The sequence below is a fragment of the Anser anser genome, assembly GCF_964211835.1.
Source record: "Anser anser genome assembly, chromosome: 4".
In the NCBI taxonomy this organism is placed as follows: Eukaryota; Metazoa; Chordata; class Aves; order Anseriformes; family Anatidae; genus Anser; species Anser anser.
In genome coordinates this window covers 55,473,241-55,493,910 of record NC_139724.1, presented here as the reverse complement: position 1 = coordinate 55,493,910, position 20,670 = coordinate 55,473,241, and the positions used below count along the sequence as shown (strand labels likewise).

At 39.0% G+C, this 20,670-nt stretch overlaps 1 protein-coding gene across 1 annotated transcript in view; it reads right to left on the bottom strand.

Moving 5' to 3' along the window:
• LOC310899387 (uncharacterized protein) overlaps positions 1-16,002 on the bottom strand; it is a 147,915-nt gene extending 131,913 nt beyond the window's left edge. Inside the window, exons 1-4 of the mRNA XM_083835708.1 lie at positions 13,449-16,002; positions 8,410-8,525; positions 6,862-6,992; positions 1,226-1,341 (exon numbers count right to left, since the gene is read on the bottom strand). The gene's annotated coding sequence lies outside the window, so the exon portion shown is untranslated. The remainder of the gene's footprint in view (positions 1-1,225; positions 1,342-6,861; positions 6,993-8,409; positions 8,526-13,448) is intronic.
• Between the last annotated feature and the right edge of the window lie 4,668 nt (positions 16,003-20,670).

Genomic DNA, 20,670 nt, shown 5'->3' with positions numbered 1-20,670 from the left:
CTCTCGGGAAACATTCTTTATTCCCTGTGACTGACGTGTTGTGATATGCATTTAGTTACAACACAAAAAAAGGCAGACAACTGTCATATGTAACCAAAATCATCATCAGCAAAAATAACACAAGAAAGGCAAGAAATGAATAAATCACTGATTGCAAACCAGCACCAAGCCAAAAATACTATTCCGTTTTTCCCTTTAGGATCACGATTAAAATCCCCGCTTCCATATGGGGGACCAAATTTACTAACTTTGGGAATGTTAACAGAAAACCTTTGGAAGGACTAAATGCTCAAACATAAAATGAATTTACTGTAAGTGACTCATGCCTGCACTTCAGGAAGCTTAGGTAATATCTTAACTCATTTCTCATTTGGAAGTGAACTTTTTTGCTTATGAGATAATTATGAAAGTAGAACTATAATCCTAATGATGCTGATCCTAATCTTACGGGGGTTATTTTGAGCATCTCCAAATCTGAGTGCATTCAAATCTTTAGACCATTAAAGCAACCATTAATTTCACTCTATATTTAGGTCCAGATTTTTTGAAAAAACTTTTTTCCCCCATCACCCTCCACCATTTCTGAAAAATAAAGTTCTAAAGCAACCTGCATTAACTGGCAGTCTTTTTCAGCATTTTTTTTTTTTTTTTAAATCATCTAAGCAAGGACATCTATATACAGATATGGATTGGTTTATTTTACAGATATTTAACTTACAGACAGGAACCAGCATCAAATGCACTAAATCAACACAGCAGCCTCACTAATGAGTTTTATATCAGGTGATCCCAAAGCAATGAATTAATTCCATCCCCCCCCCCCACCCCACTTCCACTGCTATTATGCTGAAGACTGCACTTCAATACACACCTAACAAATAAAAGGCTTCCAAGTCTAACTTCAACTCCATCAACAATTACTTGGATACAGCCATGTATGTAGTGTTCCCCAGTGGAGTTGTCAGGATAGGGACAGCTTCGTATTTGCTATATCATGCATAATGATAGAAATTGCTAATTATTGTGGCTATTGCTAAGAACAGAGAACACAGACATGCTTAGCACTTAGAACTTCCCTAAAAAGAAGTAGGTTCCAGCCTAAACCCAACACAAGAGTCTTCACTGATTTAAAAGAAGAAACACAGTGGGTGAAGCTGCTGTTCTGCCTTTTTAGTAACACCTGTGATGTGTTATCTTTTCCCAGACACCAACATTTAGGCTGTACCTGAGAGCATATCCACACAATATGATGCAGTGCCTCTGTAAATCTGTGAGAGGGTGCTTAGATTATCGCACAATTACAGACGTGTCACAGGAGCATAGCACTGGGGATAAATAGCCCTGTTGAAAAGCAGAAGGTAGTATTCAGAGGAGTGTTGGCTCCTTGTTCAGCAGATATGCCCTAAACCTGGATAATATTTAAAATACATTGCTTCTCCTTATCAGCCATGAAGCTAACACTTTGCTAGCAGTTTCCACAAATCTTTCATTGAAAATCTGATCTAACAAAAGAATTAAATCCAGCTTTAACTTAGAAGATCAACTTTTAGAGCACCTTTGGTGCCACTTTCTTTAAAAAAGTGGAAAATATTCTGGTTTGTTTTTCCTGCTGTGAACCAAGGCCCTCTTGTGCTTTTGAGAAAGGCAGTGCAAGTGCCAGGGATGTGTTTTCTGCTGATGAGCAAACCCTCACTTCTGGTTATGTTTTACATAAGTGATAAATTTTTCCATTCATACCTGACGAGACAATTATAAATCCTTGTTTCTACTTGCACTAAATGGATCAATTCCATGAGCAAATAGATTTACTAAGGGCACCTCTTCCCTGCCCCTAGATGTTGCATGTGCATTTAAAATATTTTTCAATCAAAACAATCCATATCAAGTTGTGAGCGAGCTTAGTAGCTTCGAAATATCAAAATTACTTGGTGTTCTGGAAACGGTATTGCTAGCAACATGGGAATAAAAATGGACAACTGATGTGGCTGCAAATAAGTTCTGATTATAGATAATAAAGTTTGATTTAATATGTAAATATGTTCCTATAAATAAAGTTCTGCTGGGCTACTTGAGCTAGATTATATCTATATAGCTGATCTATTTTCATGCTAAACTCCTCCTTAATACAGTGTTGAAACAAATGGAAGTTTGGCTAATCTAGTATTCAGTTGAAATATACCTCTGCCCTTTATTGTATGTTTCCTCATAGCTTAAGAAATTCACAAACAAACAAGGCAGCAGGGACTACACTTCCTGAATCCTGCATGCACACTGCTGAGCACCTGCACACCAATGAGGAGACACAGCTCACCTGTAGCTGCTGCATCGCATCCCTGACCTCTGGCACCTATCCTGCTTTTCTGTTAGCACGCAGGGCTAATTTTCAGAAAATTTCAGGGATATTTACACCATTAAAAAAAGGCAATTCTGGAGACCTAAAGTTTGTGTCCCACATTCCCCCTGCATCCCCCCCTCCAACTTCTTTGCCATGACATACCCCTTCCACTTCCATCCACAGTTCCACTCCAGGGTGGAAATCACCCACAGCAGAAGGTAAGAACATTTTGGATAGAAAAGCTTCTGTGGTTTTTTATTTTTTATTTTTTTAAACACATGTTCTTTCAGGTTTTGTTTGGTTGCTTTTTTGTTATGTAAACAAATATTAGAAAAGTGCCCAACCCTAAAATTTATGCAGATACAGGAGTCAACAAGTCAGGCAAAAGAGTGGATTGCCTCACACCCCTTCTTTACACAGGCATTTATGAACAAGACTTACTGTAGTATATCAGAGATGACTGAAAACAGGCGCAGCTCCTCCTGCTTGGACTGGATCCTACAATAATACCCCTTCACTAGACTAGAAGTGAATCCTATAAGCAGTTCACACTCCTGACTCAAGCACAGCAGTGCTGCATTTCCTACAGTTAAAAACTAATAGGAACTGGCAACCCTACGCCTTCTGGGTAATTGAATTTTTATTGCCTCTAGAAGTTTGCTTGTCCATTTGCCTCTGACTTGACTTTCACACAGCTAAGGTTTCTACCTTCTTCCCCCTCCACATCAAGCAGCATTTACAACTACTTCTGCGACAACCCAGCCATGATATCATTATGTTTAAAAACCTTGATGCTTGGATTTTGTTCACATATTTCTGATTTTTTTTTGTCCTGATACCAGCGGGGAGTTTCCATCACATTTTTGTTAAACACAGATACATGAAAGCCTTCACTGAAGTGGGAATTTTGCTCTTCAAATTCTCTACAAGCTCAACTTAGTTGTAGGCACCAACTACATAGATGAAATAATAATGATAATCTTGAGACCTAAGGAATACAACAAAAAGATGGTACCAAGGACAAACATTTGATCATTCCCCGACTGTACTTTGTACTATTGATCCTTCTGCTGTTACTTGCTCCAGGGCTTTTGCAGCACAGTCCCACTGACCTACTGAATAGTTAAACTTTTTTTTAATTAAAAACACCTCCAAGTCCACTGTCATTGAATCAACTGGATTTTTTTCTACTTAATTTATTCACAGCAACAAGAAAATAGACCATCTTGAAATATCTATGAGTATTTTTGTTGTTTTTCCTTATACATACTTGCATGGTTTTCTAGTTTTTGTGAAAGCCCTGACCTCCCAGGAGGCTAATAGGCTTCTTCAAAAACTAGCCAGTTATTCAAACAACAATAGCAGCAGGAGTTATACTAATGATAGGAAGTGACAGGAGCTAGCCATATCTAGCATTTGGTAATTTCTGACTCAGCTGTGACAAGTTCAAAAGTTCTTAGAAAAATTTTGCATAATGCCATGGGTACAAGTATGATCAAAGACAACTAATGCCTCCCTAAAATAGCTAGTCATTGCCACTTAATTTTTAGTCCTAGACATGGTTCAGGACACATCTGTTAGGCACTTAAACAAAATTAAGTTCACCCCACGAAACCCACAATGAAGGGAAACTAACTATTAAGAAGAATCTGGTAGTAATTGCGGCAGCAAGCTGCCACTCGGTTTTGCTCTGCGCAATTAGATTTACTCACGTGAAGTTCGAGTCACTTTACATGAACTCATGAACCACTTCTACCTGTGCAGATGGAATGTGCTGTACACTTATCAGAGCAATAGGGGCAAATGCCAACTGTAACTTCTACTTAGATGAGTCAGGTGCCATCAAATGAAGAACTAGGCTCATCATCTCCAGTGGTACCTTCTTTATTCAGTAGTACTACGGAACTGTAATCCTTCCTTTTTTCCGCATGATAAAAAAAAGTAGGGAGACATCTTCAAGCCAGCTCTCTTCACCATTCAGTTGGTGAAGATGGTCACTTCAGCAGATAATATGATCTGTGAAAAATAGCCTCTTAACTGAGAGTTGTCAACAGCTCCTGTGAGGAATTAACTCCTTAGCAGATAACATTAGCATGAATATGCACACAGCATAGATATCATTCTGCAGTCCTAGGAAAATTTTCTTTAGTTTTATCAGAAACACTTCAGAGCAGGTACTTCCCAGTGCTTTGAGCGTATATGATGTATGAGTAGAATTTGAAGTAAACATTAAGTTATTTAGTCAGAAAAGACCATGCATTTTAACAAAACTGTACTTTTGGAAATATGGGAAGGGGGTACATTGCTTGCAGTGAAGGAATATAAACTGTCATCCCCTGCATACTTTTCAGTAGGCTGCATAAATCTTTCACATGATCACTTAGATTTCAATGTGAGAATTTATTATACAGAAAAAAAAAGGGTAAAAAAAATCCCCCATGCTCTGCAAACGCCCTTCCTGGGAAATGATTTAGTAGCCAGTAGAGTTTGTCCTGAAACAGCTTCAATCCCTGGAAAAGTGGCATCACTACTTCAGGTTTTTCCCTATATCCTTTCCACAACTGCAGATTACATCTGAAAATTAAGTCAGCTGAAAGCCATTTTAAATACAGAATTCAAGTGCTGCCTCATCCAACCTGAAGATTAAATTTGCTTATTATTCAAATGCTACTCTAATCTCTAATAAAGCACCAGTGGAAGAAATCTTGCATTTTTCCCCACACATCCTGTTTAATGCCTACAAGGTTATTTTTTTTTTTACTGCAAAATGGAAGATTAATACAGAAGCTTTACTGTAGCTTTGGACATGTACTAACAAGGACTACTCTGCCAACTGATTCTTCATCTGGTCATAAGCATAATATTGCAAATTTAGTTATTAACTTTAGCCGTTCCAGCTAGCCAGGACCATGAGTTCAGAGACTTACAAATTAATCCATGCAACATCTGAGAGGACTCTGAAATTCTACTTCAGCTCCAGTTTAGATTAAAATGAAAAAGCTTTCAGAGGTCTTATAGTCATATAAAGTTCTACCTACAGAGATCTCCTTTAATTTATTTGGGGGGCTGGTAGTACTGCGCATGTTAGACCCGTTGTCTCAAATCTGTTCTTGTCTACAGTTTCTCTCATAGAAGTGTTTGCAACTGCCAAACCATACAAGCTTTGGTACTTGCATGTCTTCAGTCCTAATCGTAAAAGTGAATCAAATGCAGTAATCCTTCAGTTCAAAAGCTGCCTCATACAAGCTCATAGGTTTCCCTACAGACAGGAATATCCTCTATTAATCTTCTGGTGGCTTCAGGACATTAAAGAAAATAACCTGCTTGTATACCTGTCAGGCAGCAGCCTGGCAGATACAAGCAGCTTTCAGTGTATGGCTTTAAAATTCAGGATCTGCTCCCCTAGAGTTAAGGGACTATCACACAGCACGAAGCTGGCTATTTCATTCATAATGCATCCTTGACTAAAATCAGCACTTTTTCCAAGAGATAGAAAAATTAAACAGAGTGCTTAACAAGATGTTACTCTCAACATCTGTTGCCAGTGCTTAAAAGGGGAAAAAAAAAGTACACTTTAGAGCCCTAACCAATTTCAATTGGCAAAGGAGAGCTGTCTCAGCAACCTTAAGTCCCTTCAGGATTCAGGAAAGTCAACAGATAGGTTAGTCTAATTCTCTGCTGAGTCTTCTGCCCCCAGAAGAGTCCTTTTTTAGGGCTTCTGACAGAATCAACAAGCCCTAGACTTAAAACGGTTGTTGGGCGTGTTACCCTTTGGGTAGAAGGCAGACCAAATGGGATGCAGAAGACGTTGGGGTGAACACAAGTTATGGGGACTACTAGAAACACACAAAAACGAGAACATGGAAAGCATAGTCTTCATGGGATTGCAGATTGCACTGTAGGGTTAAAGGATCTTTTAGTTGCAGCAGAAGGAACTGGATGCAAGAACAAAGTGCAGAGCACTTGGGAAACCTCAGTGAGGGTCTCTTCATCCACCATAGAGAAGGGCAGCAGAGAACTTGAGGTTAGTTTTTGGTAGTTGCACTTCTCACAGGACTTTCATAGACTCTTTACAAGAGCATAGAAGGAACCTTTACTTACGTCAGAAAGTAATTCAGCAAGAAACATCAGGAAAGAGCATATCCCTATAAACATGTATAAAGAATCCACAATTCCATTTTTCCCTCACCACTGAAGGAAAAAACTCAATACAAACACCAGATTTATAGCACAAGACTGCACAGTAAGTCACTGCAAGGGCAATAGTGTTTGAAATAGTGAAATCAGAAGAGCACAGACCTTGCATGGAAACAAAAGAACATAGACGACCAGCTGAAACACGCGCTGTCTTCTTGCAAAACTCTGAACAGTTTAGCATAAAAAATCTAGGTATAACATGAATATAAACAACAGATTATTGCTGTATGACCCAACTGTAATACGTTAACTTCATTTTTTATTTATAGCCTACAAGTGCTTACATATGCAGTAAGCATCCTTTTATCCACCCAGGAGTGCTGTCTTACCAGCTAGAGTTCTTCAGGTGCAAGAGTATTCAAAAGTCAGTGAATTTTCTCCACTGATCTTGCCACAACACCAGCTGCAGAGTCATGCCTTTAGTTGCTAGAAAGCAAGCACACCTGCTTTATTACTCCAGCTAGCAAAAAAAAAAAAAGCATTTTTAAACACAAGAACTAGCTTCACCCCTAGCTAATTCACTGTAGAGTAAAAGTTAATATTTTGGAGCTAGCCAAGCACGCACCTATCAGCACTGTGGCTGGTTACTCTAAATTTATGTACACATTTATATCAAGACTAATGTGGCCCTTCATTTTTTTTTTTTTTTATGACTAGCTGCTTGTGGTGAGAGCTTATTTTCTTCATAGCCATACTGTATTTCATAGGCTACCCATCTGGCCCTGTTAAAGCAGCCTCACAGAAATACAAAGATATGCAAGTAAAGCTACATTTCATGGCTTAGGCCCATAGGAAGAATTAAAGTTAAAACTGCTTATTCTACTCTTCAAGCTATTTTTAAAACTACTTATCCCAACATGCACATTACTCATCATTTATACGATACCCAACAGGCATTACGCTAAAATGAGATTTTACTCTCTGTTAGGTGATGGCATCTCGTGAAAAAACATTCTCCAGCTACCAGAGAGTGGTTGTTATTCCATTCTGAATACCTGACTTGGTAACTGACATTGGGAGCATTTGACATGAATATGTAGATATGTGAAAAAGCCGTGCTCAAAACAAGACAGACTATGATGAAAAGGTCAAGCCTGACAGGCTAGAAAAAGCCTTAAGGTTCCTCTTCAAATCAGGTTTGAGTTTTCTACAAAGGTCACTGTCACTGTGAACTATTTCAATTTTCTTCATTAACAGGCCTCAGGAACACTTTGAAATATTATTGCTCTAAGCATTTGAGGAAATCCTTAGAAGAGATAAGTTATCATTGCGTCACCAACACAACACAGCCTCCATAGCATGTCAGCTCCTGAGATCAGAGTCTTTTCTATATCATCCATCTTTGTGTGAAAACTTAGAAAGTGTCTCAATGTTCCAAAAAACACACTATAAATATGCTCAGTTTAATGAACACTCCAAGTATGATGCAAGACTTTTACAATCAGCATTCCAAATACTCTGGTATTTTTTAGTTATGAAATAAGCCAATGATTCTTATACTCCCAGAATACACCAGTCAATGGTCATTACAGCACTCACAAGAGAAATCAAGATGCTACTTCTATTTTTGACTGCTTTTCTTTTTTCCTAAGAGGCTTCTTCAAACATCCTGCTAAGATGGCACCTTGCCTGTTCAAGTCTAGTATGACAACTGGCATCACAGGTGAGATCTATAGCTATCAACTAAAGGTAGCAATGAGTCATTTCCAAAGAATAACAAGATACAAATTTGAGTAAAAAAAGCCTTCAATACTGATGCGTCAGCTTAGGAAGAACTACACTGATGCAATATCAGATTAGTCAGAAGTCTGGATAATAGAAAAAGAACAGAAGTTAACGGGTAGCTTGTAACAACAGCTTGGCAAGATAGTACTTACTGATCAGTCATTTCTTCGCTCTTAGATGCCTACTTCAAATACACTGACACCAAAGTATGGCCAGCATGAAGACTTCACAGGTGTCCATTTCAGCCAGCCACCAGGAAAAGATTTTTCTGTCAAAGTCAACATCCAAGACCATATGATGGGATTTCATAAGCTGAATCATACCAGAAATTGCAATCGTACCAAAAATTGCAATACAATTTCATAATAAAGCAGGTTTTCCTGAAATGTTCTTACATGGCACAGGTCTGGGCAATACCATTTGAATCTCAGGTGGTAGTAAAATAGCAATGCTGCTCTTGACAAACTGAGTTTGTAGGTATCTCACAAGTGCAGGGGAGAAAACGCAGCAACATACCCACATTACCACAAGCAGTCCAGTCTTTCAGGAATTAGGAAGTATGGCTAGGACCAGTCCTTTGCAAATGTCACCTTTCAACAGTAACACCAGGAGCTACACTATGGTCAATATATGTATCCCCCAGGACTTAGCAAGGTCTACTGACAAAGTTGATAGCACCCCATAAGGATTCTGCAGGAGGTCAGGAAAGGTACAAGTATGGCAGTCACTTAAGTGACATGAAAGTAAAGTCAGAAGGAAGTATTGAATGGGCTAAAACTCAGATCCTACATAGTTCATTAACTATCTACACTGTCCTTAGCCTGATGGTGCCTGCTCAGATGACATGTCTGTACCTTTGCCTTGGAAATTAGTGGAAGTGGAAGATACTTACATTTCAGGTTTAAAAGTCCAGCATCCTTTACATACAGACATTTAGGGCAAGATACATAGATATAGTATCTCAGAGTCTGAAGAGCTTTTTTTAAATTTTTAATTAGACTTCTCACTTTTTATTTAAGTTGTTTTAGTAAGAAAAATAACATTCATGCTTTCAAACAGGTGGTCTCAAATTTTGCAGTCCTACCTGATTCAGTCAAGTCTAGCTGGAGACACATCAGAAGAACCTGTTTCTTCAGCCTGACTACCTTGAGTAGTCACACTTTACGTTGTGGAAGGAAGAAGCACACTTGGATCACAACAGTCAATGAGCCCATTGGAGGGGAGGAAGAAATGAATAGGGAAAACCTGTCTGAACTATTGAGCTTACTAAGCCTGTTTGTCTGAAGACAATAACCTGTGTGAAGACCTTGACTATCAACAGCTCACATGGTGGATGCAGCAGAACAGCCACTTCTCCAGACAGGTCCAGCTCAAAGTCTGTTTCCTCCACTGAAGCATGGAACGAGTATATCAAATATTTATGAGGAAGTTATGAAAAATCTGTTTCAGTATGAAGCTAATTTCTCTTTCATGTTGTAAGTAACTGCAGAGTTCATTTTAGATCTCAGGAGCCTCTCATTAAAGTTGAAGTCTTCAAACCACTTTTATTTCAATTATTCCATATTGCATTAAAAGCACTCTAAAATCATTGATTGCCTTGAAATAACAGAAAGAGGTAGAAAGATACAGCAGGCATGCATGAAAGGACTAAGCCCTTCCCTAGAAACCAATCAAACAAAAATTGAGTCTAACGATTTTCCCCCTTCTATAAACCTATTTAGGAATAGATCTCAAACAGTTCGCATTCCTACCCAGTTCGGCATCCTGGAAGTGTGATAAAGCTACTGGAATTGCTGCAGAGTGATACAAGTTAGAGAGCTTCCACTTCACCTACCTTAATAAATATCAGTAATGCATTTGTTCGCCCTGACAAAAATAAAAGTTTATGGCAGGTGTCTCCACATAGGCCTAACATTCTGTGCTTTGTTCTAAGGTTTAAAAATCACACAAATAAGATTTTTATTGAAAAAAGACGACAATATGATAAACTACCTTTTTTTGTATTAATTACCTTCAAAAAGTATACAGCTCCTCTGAAAATTAAGGGATGAAGTTCTTTAGCACGAATACACATTTCATCTAGATAGTAAGACACTAAAGTACTCACTGTACTCCCTGATGTATTGAATATAGTTTACCCCCATCCTAAAAGGAATAATCATACTATTTATACCATAACAAGCTTCCAAAAGTGGCATTTGAATGCTTTGCAACTTCATAGAAAAAGCTGCACAAAGGTTGAGATAAATATTTGCATTATTGGTAGAATTGCAGAGTACAATTTAGTACAAGACAGGTTTAATCACTCTGTCTGTAAGAGTTAGACTATACATCTAAACAGTAACATGTCTTCACCTCTCACTGGGCAATTGCTTTTTCTGTCTTCCAATCAAATACCTTCAGTTCATTTGGGGACAGCACCTCTTTGCATCACTACCTGGCTAATTTTAACACACTTGTTGCAAAACAGATCCCCACACCATCCTGTTACATCAACAACATATGGTAGACACAGGAAAGCTATTACAGCAAGAAAACTAATTATTCCTCAGTTCAGACACCTGTGGACCACACAAAGCTATTTTGCAGATATAGAAGAGATGTGGGAAAAGGATGGACATTCATATACAACATACACAACCAAGGGTTTGTTTGCTGGAGCTGGAAGTTCTGCTTGCAACCTTACAAAGTACCTTCTACAAAAACGGGGCAGTCCTCAGCAAGTTGCTGCAACTTCATTCTATATAACTGTCCTGGTTTCAGTTAGGACAGAGCTAACTTTCCTCTTAGTAGCTGGTAGGGTGCTATGTTTTGGATTAGGATGAGAAGAGCGCTGATAACATGCTGATGTTTTAATTGTTGCAGAGCAGTGCTTACACCAGGCCAAGGACTTTTCAGCTTCTCGCTCTGTCCTGCCAGCGAGCAGGCTGGGGGTGCAGCAGGAGTTGGGGGGGACAGACCCAGGACAGCTGACCCAAACTGGCCAAAGGGGTATTCCATACCATCTGACGTCATGCTAAACAATATATAGGGGTGGCTGGCCGGGGTGGGGGGCCGGCTGCTCGGGGATAGGCTGGGCATCAGTCAACGGGTGGTGAGCAATTGCATTGTGCATCACTTGTTTCGTACACATTATTAATACTATTATCATTATTAAGACAGGAAAATAATAATAACAATAATAATAAACTGTCTTTACCTCAACTCACAGGCTTCACTTTCCCATTCCTCTCCCCCATCCCAGAGAGGGAGGGGGGAGGGTGAGCAAACAGCTGTGTGGTGTTTAGCTGTGTGGATTTCTTCCACAATCCAACCTCTAGATTCAGTAAGTCAGGAATATGGCAGGCACACAGAGCAAACAGGACAAGCAAAGCACTTACACTAGAGGAGGGTTTACCATGTCTGCTTAGGAATCAAAATATCCCGAGCTGGAAGGGACCCGTAAGAATCATTGAATCCAACTCCTGACTCCATACAGGTCTACCCAAAAATTCAGACCATATGCCTAAGAGCACAGTCCAAATGCTTCTTAAACTCCAACAGGTTTGGTGCCGTGGCTACTTCCCTGAGGAGCCTGTTCCAGTGCACGACCTCCGTCTCAGTGAAGAGCCTCTTCCTGATATCCAGCCTGAACCTCCTCTGTCACAGCTTGACTCCATTCCCTCAGGTCCTATCACTGGTGACTAGAGAAAATAGTTTGGTGCCTGCCCCTCCACTCCCCCCTTGTGATGAAGTTGTAGGCTGCAATGAGGTCTCCCCTCAGCCTCCTCTTTTCCAGGCTGAACAGGCCAAGTGACCTTAGTTGCTCCTCGCATGTCTTCCCCTCTAGGCCCTTCACCATCTTAGTAGCCCTGGATGGAGGAAATCTGGACTTCAATATGAAGTAAAACATGCTGAATTAAGACAGCTACCAGAGAAAAGTACACAAAGATTTCAGTTCAAAGTCATGTGAGGATAACTGGCTAGTCAGCACAACTCAGTATTCATTAAACACTGGTTTAAAACCAAGCAAGTCTCCTCTCCCCTCTCCCTCCCTGTCTCCTCCTGCTGGAGGAGAAGTTTTCTCTCCTACAGCACACAGAGAAGCTGCGAGCATACCACAGAGCCAAATTCACTTAAACTATTCTTGCTGGCAGGATTAGGGAATTCCAAGGTCATCTCACCATGTTTCCAACAAACCAGAACACAGGCACAAGATGAAGATGTTGTTCAACACCCCACAGTTTACTGAGATTCCCAGTCACTAAGGGACAGTAGTAGGCATGTTAGCAAAAAACACCACCACCAGAGGCTGCTCACATACCACTAAGGTATTATACCTCTAGTTGTTGTTTAAATAATAAAAAAGGCAGATTTTTTGGACTGAATTGCCTACTTGCATAGACTCATCTGTCTAAATCCCAACAATACTTCTAGCAGTGCTACTTAAAGATGTCAGATACAGCTGTATAACCCTTTTTATTAAAGAGTAACTATTTTACAAAGCCCACAAACCAGATATTCCATTTTTAGAACAGCCTTGTAATTTATTCCTATAAAAGGCCATTACTATCAAGTGATCTTACCTCAAACTGGAAATAAAGAAAACTTTGCCCAAGTACACCTTTATAAGCCTTCACTCTGGCCTACTTCCTCTACTTCCACTGAAAGCCCCTCATTAGAGCCCAGTAGCTGAAACCTACTTTATCACAAACGAGCTACAGCTTCTTTTCCCATATAGCTGCATACTTAATTACATAGCTCCTTGACTTCTCTTAATGGAGTCAGGCACTACCTCTTAATTTATCTGAAGACGAGAGTCACACATTATTTTACCATAGGCATACTGCTGGCTCATTCCCCACGTTCCTCTAAGCCTCTAAAGCAGCAGGGACATCCATGAGGCGCCTCTCCCTCCTTCAGAAGCATATATCAGAATACTCCAATAACATACAACAGCAACATAAACATGCCTATACCTTCAGGATCCCCTATCATTTTAATTATGTTTTTCTAAGCCTCTCTCCTAGAGCTTTTCTAGGTAAGAAAGCCACAGCCCCTACCTAGCAACTCCTGTCTGCTTCTTTACCTTGCCCACGTGCTGGAGAGATCAGTAAGTGAGCTCCTGCTCATCCTTTTCTTCTTCAAGGGACATATAACAAGCAGACAGAAATTTCCACCCCTTAAAAAAAACAAAGCCAGCAAAACTTACCTTTGTGACTGCAGGAGAGCCAAAAAGCACATGACAACCCTCAGGAAACCACAGAACCAGCACGAGGCCTTTCTTCTAGTTTCCAGGTTCAGGTGCCACCTCACCCACCCACCTCGTCAGGGCCAGACGGGGAACACCTGGGAGGGCTGCCTATATTTTTCTATTCAGGAAATAAGTTCACAGCAGTTTCATTTCTCTGTGTGTATGTGTGCGTGTCTTAGGAAGACCTGGAATGTCAGTAATATCATTTTAATAAAATCCTGCCCAGTTTCCATAGGTATTTCACTTACAAGGGAGGAAGTTAATGGCATTCTTTTTTTAAAAAAAATGCTTGTATTGAATAGCTATCTGTGGTGAAGTTATAGCTTGGGTTTTTTTCTTTCTCTTTTTCAATTTATTTCCTTTTTTATTATTATTTTAATATGGTCTATGAAAACTGGTTCTGTGTAAACTGGAGCAATTTTTGTTTAGTAAGATAGTATATCGTTCCTTTTGCGGAAAAAAAAAAAAAGTCCTAATTATCTATTCTGGACCAAAGAGTTAATCTGTGGTGTTTCCATGTGTCAGGAAGAGCTGAATAGTCTTTTATTGATTTAAACCTTTTGTAGATCCCGAAAATTTGAAGATTTGTATATAGATTTGTATATAGCTCATGAAGCTTGAGATACCAGAAGGGAATTGAAGGAGTAAGACTCAGCTATGAAAACATGATGTGCTAGCACCAGGGCAAGTTAATCGAAAACAAGACTAACCTTCTAAACAGATGGTCTGTGCCAGTTCTTACTGTAATTGAACCTCTGTGTTGTACTTTCAGCTGAACTATGGCTTTGTGGTTTCTTCCTTCAGCCAAACCAAGGCACTTACAAGGGTCATTTCGTGTACCTCTCAAAATAAAAATAAAAGCATATTGTAGTTGTGAATGTGTTTTAGTTCTCCTTTACTTAAAAATGCACAATTTTTATACACCGTGGTCCAACTGGCAGCCCCAGCTTGCTTCCTCCTCCCCAGGGAGAAGGAAAGCATCTTGTCCAGTGAACTCAGCCTGAGCTGTGCCTCCTCCTGGTTCTCCACCAGCCACAGTTCGCCACGGGGAGCAGAGAGGCAGCTGCTGTGAGCGGTAAACCCTCGCCTTGTGCCCCTAGGCACCAGTCCAGCTCCCTCTACAAGCCGGCAAGGCAAACCAGCTCCTTGCGTTAGTTCTCCCACTCCCAGCAGTGAGAACCAAACACAGCCCACAAGGCATCCTAAAACCCAATCTGTCCCTCGCAGCTGACAAAATTGGACCACCCTACAGATAGGAAAAGAACACATTCAATGTGGAAGTGCCGGATCTCTTTCCGTTAGATAACATACGTTTGGGGTTGTTGGGAAATGTTGCTTCTTCACTTCCTTGCGAGAAGCCTAGTTACCATATGTGCATTGACGTTATCTTATTGCCAGAAGCTAAAAAAGTGTGGGTGCCAGTGTGCAAATACCAAATAATAAAGGAATCCCCCAGAGATGTCTGATTCAATTTCCTCGGTAGTACAAGACAAACATGAAAATTCATTGTCTTGATTAGCTTTAGTGCAGGGAAACATCTTTCACAGCTGATTGTAAATCTTCCAAACAGTCTCATTTAGCTTTTAACCTTCCTCTCTTTTTCATCCATGTGCAGATTATTTCAGCCCAGACATTCATTTATTTGAATAGCCTAAGACGTGTATGTTGGCTCCAGTCAGAATAGGAAGCCTCTGAAGTACACAAATAAGACCAAGAACATCGTGCGCATACTTCAGAGTATCTTAGTACAAATGCATACTGCAGATACTACATACATCTTAGAAATAATATGTCCCCATCACAAATAAAATACATCTTCTTTCCTTAACACTGCAACTGTTCAAACCAAGGAATGATTAAATATTTTAAAAACTAAAAAACGCATGCTGTGTTTTAAATCACCTTTCTAAGAACCTCCATGTCACTGCGATAACATAAAAACTAGTTATGTGCTGTAAGCAGTGCCACTGGCAGTCACAGAAAGAGGGGATGAGTGTTGTGATCGAACGAGACACTTGCAGCACATACATACAGCTGCATTATTCCTGCAGTCACCGCATCTTGTCTATCAATGCCAACTTCTCTGTCCTTCTATTATTTCCTTCATGATTTTTTCCTTCAGTTACCAAAGGAATTCTTCAGATGTCGAGGACTGTTATTACCAGCAAAGAAATCATTATTAACATGTTTTTCCAGATTTCTGCTAATGCAAATGATCGTGAAAATTACTGATCTGACTTCAAAAGGCATATGGGAGATTAAAACACAAACACAGCACCGTTATCTCACTCTGGTTCCTATCAGTATTCCTCCTCATAGGCTGGGAAATTTAAAATCAAATTGTGACATTCTTCACAAATGTGAAGGCAAAAGATAAGGAATCAAAATCTCACAAGATATAGTTCCGCCTCAGATCTCTTTGGCCTTAATCATGTTCTAGAAACATCTGTTAGCTATAAAGTTTAAAGACTCTTCATGAAATAACTAAAATTTGTCATCTCAGAGGTTCAAAACACCCCCCAAAAATCAGATGTGTCTTTTTTTCCACCACCTCTTCCTGATGGAAGAGGCAACAAAGAGGCAACAAAGATCAGCAAGAATATTTTGTTTCTGTGTACTTCGTTCACACACATTTCCCATAAGATCTTAGAAGAATTGTGAAAACTAATGCCTTCCTTCAATTAGATTTTAAAGACAAAGATTCATGTTGTCTCACTTTAATTCTTCAAATTCTGATCTAATTTTCCTCTGATAGTCTGTGGGGAGACATGGGTATGTTAAACCAGCTATTCAGTTCACCTACCCTAAACTCTCTCAGGTTGGGACATACAGTCTGTGGAGATATTTTCTTTCTTCATAAACAACAGCCCAAATAATTCATTGAAGTTAGATATCTCACTCTGAGAAAACTAAGCCTACAAAAAAACTACCTAAACTCTTCATCTTAGATTTTCCATAAAACTTCACAGAGGGAAGAAATAATTAGTAAATAAATGTTATCACCAATACTTTGTCAGTGTGTCATCATAGAGGTACGTATTTGGACAGCTCTGTTAGCTGGCTGGCATTCAGACACCATGCTGACACATCCATTACAACTGCACAGAGCAACCACCATTCCTCCAGAAAAAAAAAAAAAAAAAAAAACTGATAGGAAATCATTGCATGATGTGTTTTTTGATAGCTTTAATTGCAATTACAAATAATGAATATTTAACAACAAAAGAACAAGTAAATCAGTTTTTAATGTTTTATATGTGTATTGTTATGAATGCATCCAGTACCTACCATTGTCCAGAACTTCCAGCCAGGGGCAGAGGAACATTCCTATTCTCCTTAGGGAGAACAGAACAAATCTGATCCTGATTTCAGCAGGGACTGGGATTGGCAGCAAAGGGTCTGAAGTGAAGTAGGGCTCGATCTTCAAAACAAGGCCTCCTTTGGGCAATTCTTTCAATTCATAACAAAGGTCACAACTTAATTTCTTATGCATTTTGTCTTCCTCCAGCTATTTTATTATCAAATCAATAATACAGAATACCAACGGTATTGGCACAGCCTGAAAATACATCTCTAGACATCCACCAACCATTGTATAAGCATATCAATGCCTCAATAAGTACAAATGACACACATCTGGTCAACCTGAATCAGAGGACAAGTGTTGAGGGAATCAAGTGAAGGCTGCCACCTCTTGGTGAATTAAATAGCACAAAAATTGGTTTATCTGCTGGAAAATGACACACTGTATGTATTGAATTGACACTTATTCATCTGAAAGTATGCAATCAGTAACAGATTCTTTATGTCACACCACTGTAGGTTTTATTGTCATTAAAAATTATCTAAAATTATCTAGAAACTTCAATGAAAGCCAAGATTACAGAATTTCCAAAAGATGTGAGCTTCATGAATTTCCATCCTGAAGCATATCTAGAACTGTCAAATGGTAGTACTTGTTGTGGTGATGTCTTGTGTTCTAAACAGATGATATACAGTGAACATCATTAAAACAGTCTACATAAATTTGTATACATAGCATATCAAATGCTTAAGTCTGAAATACTCCCTTTATCTGATCTAATGTCTAACGTGAAGTCATTGGTAAACTCCCCTTCAATTTCTCTCTGTAAAAATAACCTTTAATAGGTGACAATAAATGACTTTATATAGCATGCTTAGCACATACTCAAGCATGTTAGCATTTTTTTCTTTCCCTAATTGAAGTATAAGATTGATTTGTAAAAAGTTGACAATTCCTGGTTATTTTGGTTTATTTTCATCTATTTCAACACCCAGAGTTGACTGCTCCAGCCTTTTATTTTCCTTGGCAAAAGTTCTGGAGCTTTCCTAAAAGTTCTGTAACGTTCATAAAATCCCCAAGTCAGCAACAGCAGCACTGCAAGAGTTGCTGCTGCTGTTTCTGTAATGTCCTTTATATTGAATTAAATCTAATGATGACTCTGCAACATCTCAGTAAATATCAGCATGTATTTGAAATAACATTTGTCTTGTATTTTACTTACATTACCTTAATCCAGTTTGTCTTCACACCTTACCATGGACAGCAATCCGACAGCAACATAATCCATGTACTTTTTCTTCAGGTAAAATCACATAAATACAAAGTCAGTGCATCCAAATGCCATTTAACTTCATTTCTGTAATATTTCTGCTTGACGAAGAAATTATTTATTCATCTGACCATTACTAAGATCAAATTAAAATGCAGCTTCTATTTTACTGTAAAGCAAAAGCACTATGCATTTATTAGCATATAAATACAATTACCACAATGATACTGCTTCTGCTGACACTCTGTATTTTATCTTAAGAAGCCGGAGACATAAATTCCACCTGGTGACTGGACAAATCCCATTCCAAGAAATCTGAAAGAGGACAGTTTCCCCATCTGCACTTCTTCCCCTGATTTTGGGATATTGGAACAGGGGTGAGGAAGAAGGTTTATTCTAGTTTGGGGAGGAGAAAGAAATGCTGTACTTCAACATCCCCTGAAATTAATGATAATCTCTCAAAAGAAGGTCAGCTGAGTCCTACATGTTGGCTGAAGTGGAAACTCAGTTCCTACTTTATCTTTAATACCCTTTCAGGTAATCCTAAAGGCCCAGTCCTTGCTGAGGTCAGTGCAGTTGGGGATTTGGGTCGAGACGGAAATGGTGGCTAAATGCTCAGGTAAGTGCTAGAACCACACAGCACTATGTTCACTGTTCTGCTGGGATTAGCTCCGCTAGAAGTCTCTGAAACGAAATTTTTAAAATTATCCATTATCTCTGATAAATCCATCTGTGGAAATGAAAAATTTATGCTGGGCCTCTGCAGTGTTGACAGGTCTTTTAATAGGCCTACACAATGTATTAAAGAAAATTTTATCAAAATAATTGCTTTGAAAAAGGCACACTTTGACATCACTCATCGGCTCTGAGTTCAGAGCTGACAATGTCACATGAAGCAGTATATCCCACTTCAGTTCAGAATAAGCACCACCAGATATTTATGGAATAAAGAAAAACGTTTTAGTATAAAAGAAGTATTTAAGTCTTTAATGGGATGGATTACCAGCTCTATCTCAGAAGAGGTGTACAGACAGATACAAAAAAATTGTTGCTAAACTGACATTGAAGAATTATTCCCACTATAGACATGTCCCGCAGAATAGAATTAATCTGCTCATAGTGCAAATATTTTTGCTTTTAACTACAGGCCTCATTTAAGCAGTATGCTAAGTTCTGGAGCTAATATTTCACAGAAGGTCTGCACAGTATGATTTAGCTTAACAATATCCAACTCGCCAACATTTTTTTTCTTCTGAAAAGCTTTCTGACTTCTAAAGAAAGTTTGCACTCTAAATTACACTTAGTGTACAGAAAAGAAACTTGAGTGTCAGCATGGAGACTTTGGTTTCATAACAGCAAAGATATTCCTAGGGGAATGAAACATTCTTGTAGCTTCTTAAATTCTGTTTTCTGTACTACAGAGTGTGAATTACTTCCACAGACATAGACTATATAGAGTATACCCCTTAGATGTCATTTTCGTATTATTTATAGATTTACACCTATGTGTATAGGGCTGGCCTAGTACATGCAGAGCTTAACCCAATGTAAGTTCAAAAACACACTTTCACTTGTATTGTATGCTCTTCCTCACAACTAGCTTCTCACCATTAATTATATCACAACTCTGAAATCATATGTACTTACCAGAGTTTATGGTACTGGACTTGGGGTCCACGCTGGACTTGGGGTCACCTGAGCACACAGTCAAAAATATGATGCAGTATGAAAACTTTGTTGAGATCAAAGCAGCTTGTTCTTCATCCAGCATTTGGCCTCCAGCGTATTTGTGACTTGCCCTCCAGGTATGTAATAAATCTTTTCCATCCTGTTTCATAACTTCTTGACAAGGCTAACATACTTCCCGTTAAAGGCCTAAATAATTTTTTGCCACACAGGCAGGCTCTAACTACTCAGTAGGTATCTGTTCTAAACAGATTGATATATTAGGGGCAATTTTAAAGAGTAACAACCAGGGCATGCATGTAGTTTTAGTTCAATGACCCTCTTCAAAAACTTGCTCCAACGCATAGACCCATTCCATCTGGAACCAGCTGATTTGAGTTTGGGAGGAACAGATTGCTTCTGAGAGGTCAGCAGGTTCCTGGATGGAAATGAGGGTGTTCAGGGATTTGGCAGGAGGAATTACTTCTATCTTCACAGCAAAATGAGTTTTCAGTGTAGAGATATGAGAAGTAAATGTATCATTCATATCTGAACAGGTGTTTAAAATCTTATCCTCCGAGCAATATAGTAAAGTAGCTATGCTATTATGTCAGGCTGTGCTCCCACAGCAGAATCACATCTACAAGAGGCAATTCTGAAACATCGCTATCTCTATTTTAAAATAATCTAGCACGGAATCAGAGCGGGAGCTAGGGATGTTGTCACCAACAATTTGTGGTGTCTAGGTGGGTGAGGCAAAGATAATCCATACAGCAGTGATAACACAATATGGAACTTAAGCTTAATTCCCTAGAAAACCTACAGCTATCTACTATAAAAGTATTAAAAAATCTGATTTTAGGTGCCTCAAAGAAATATACGTTTGAATTACTGTCTACATCATTTATAATTAATTCAACAAAGAATTATCCTTGTTCATA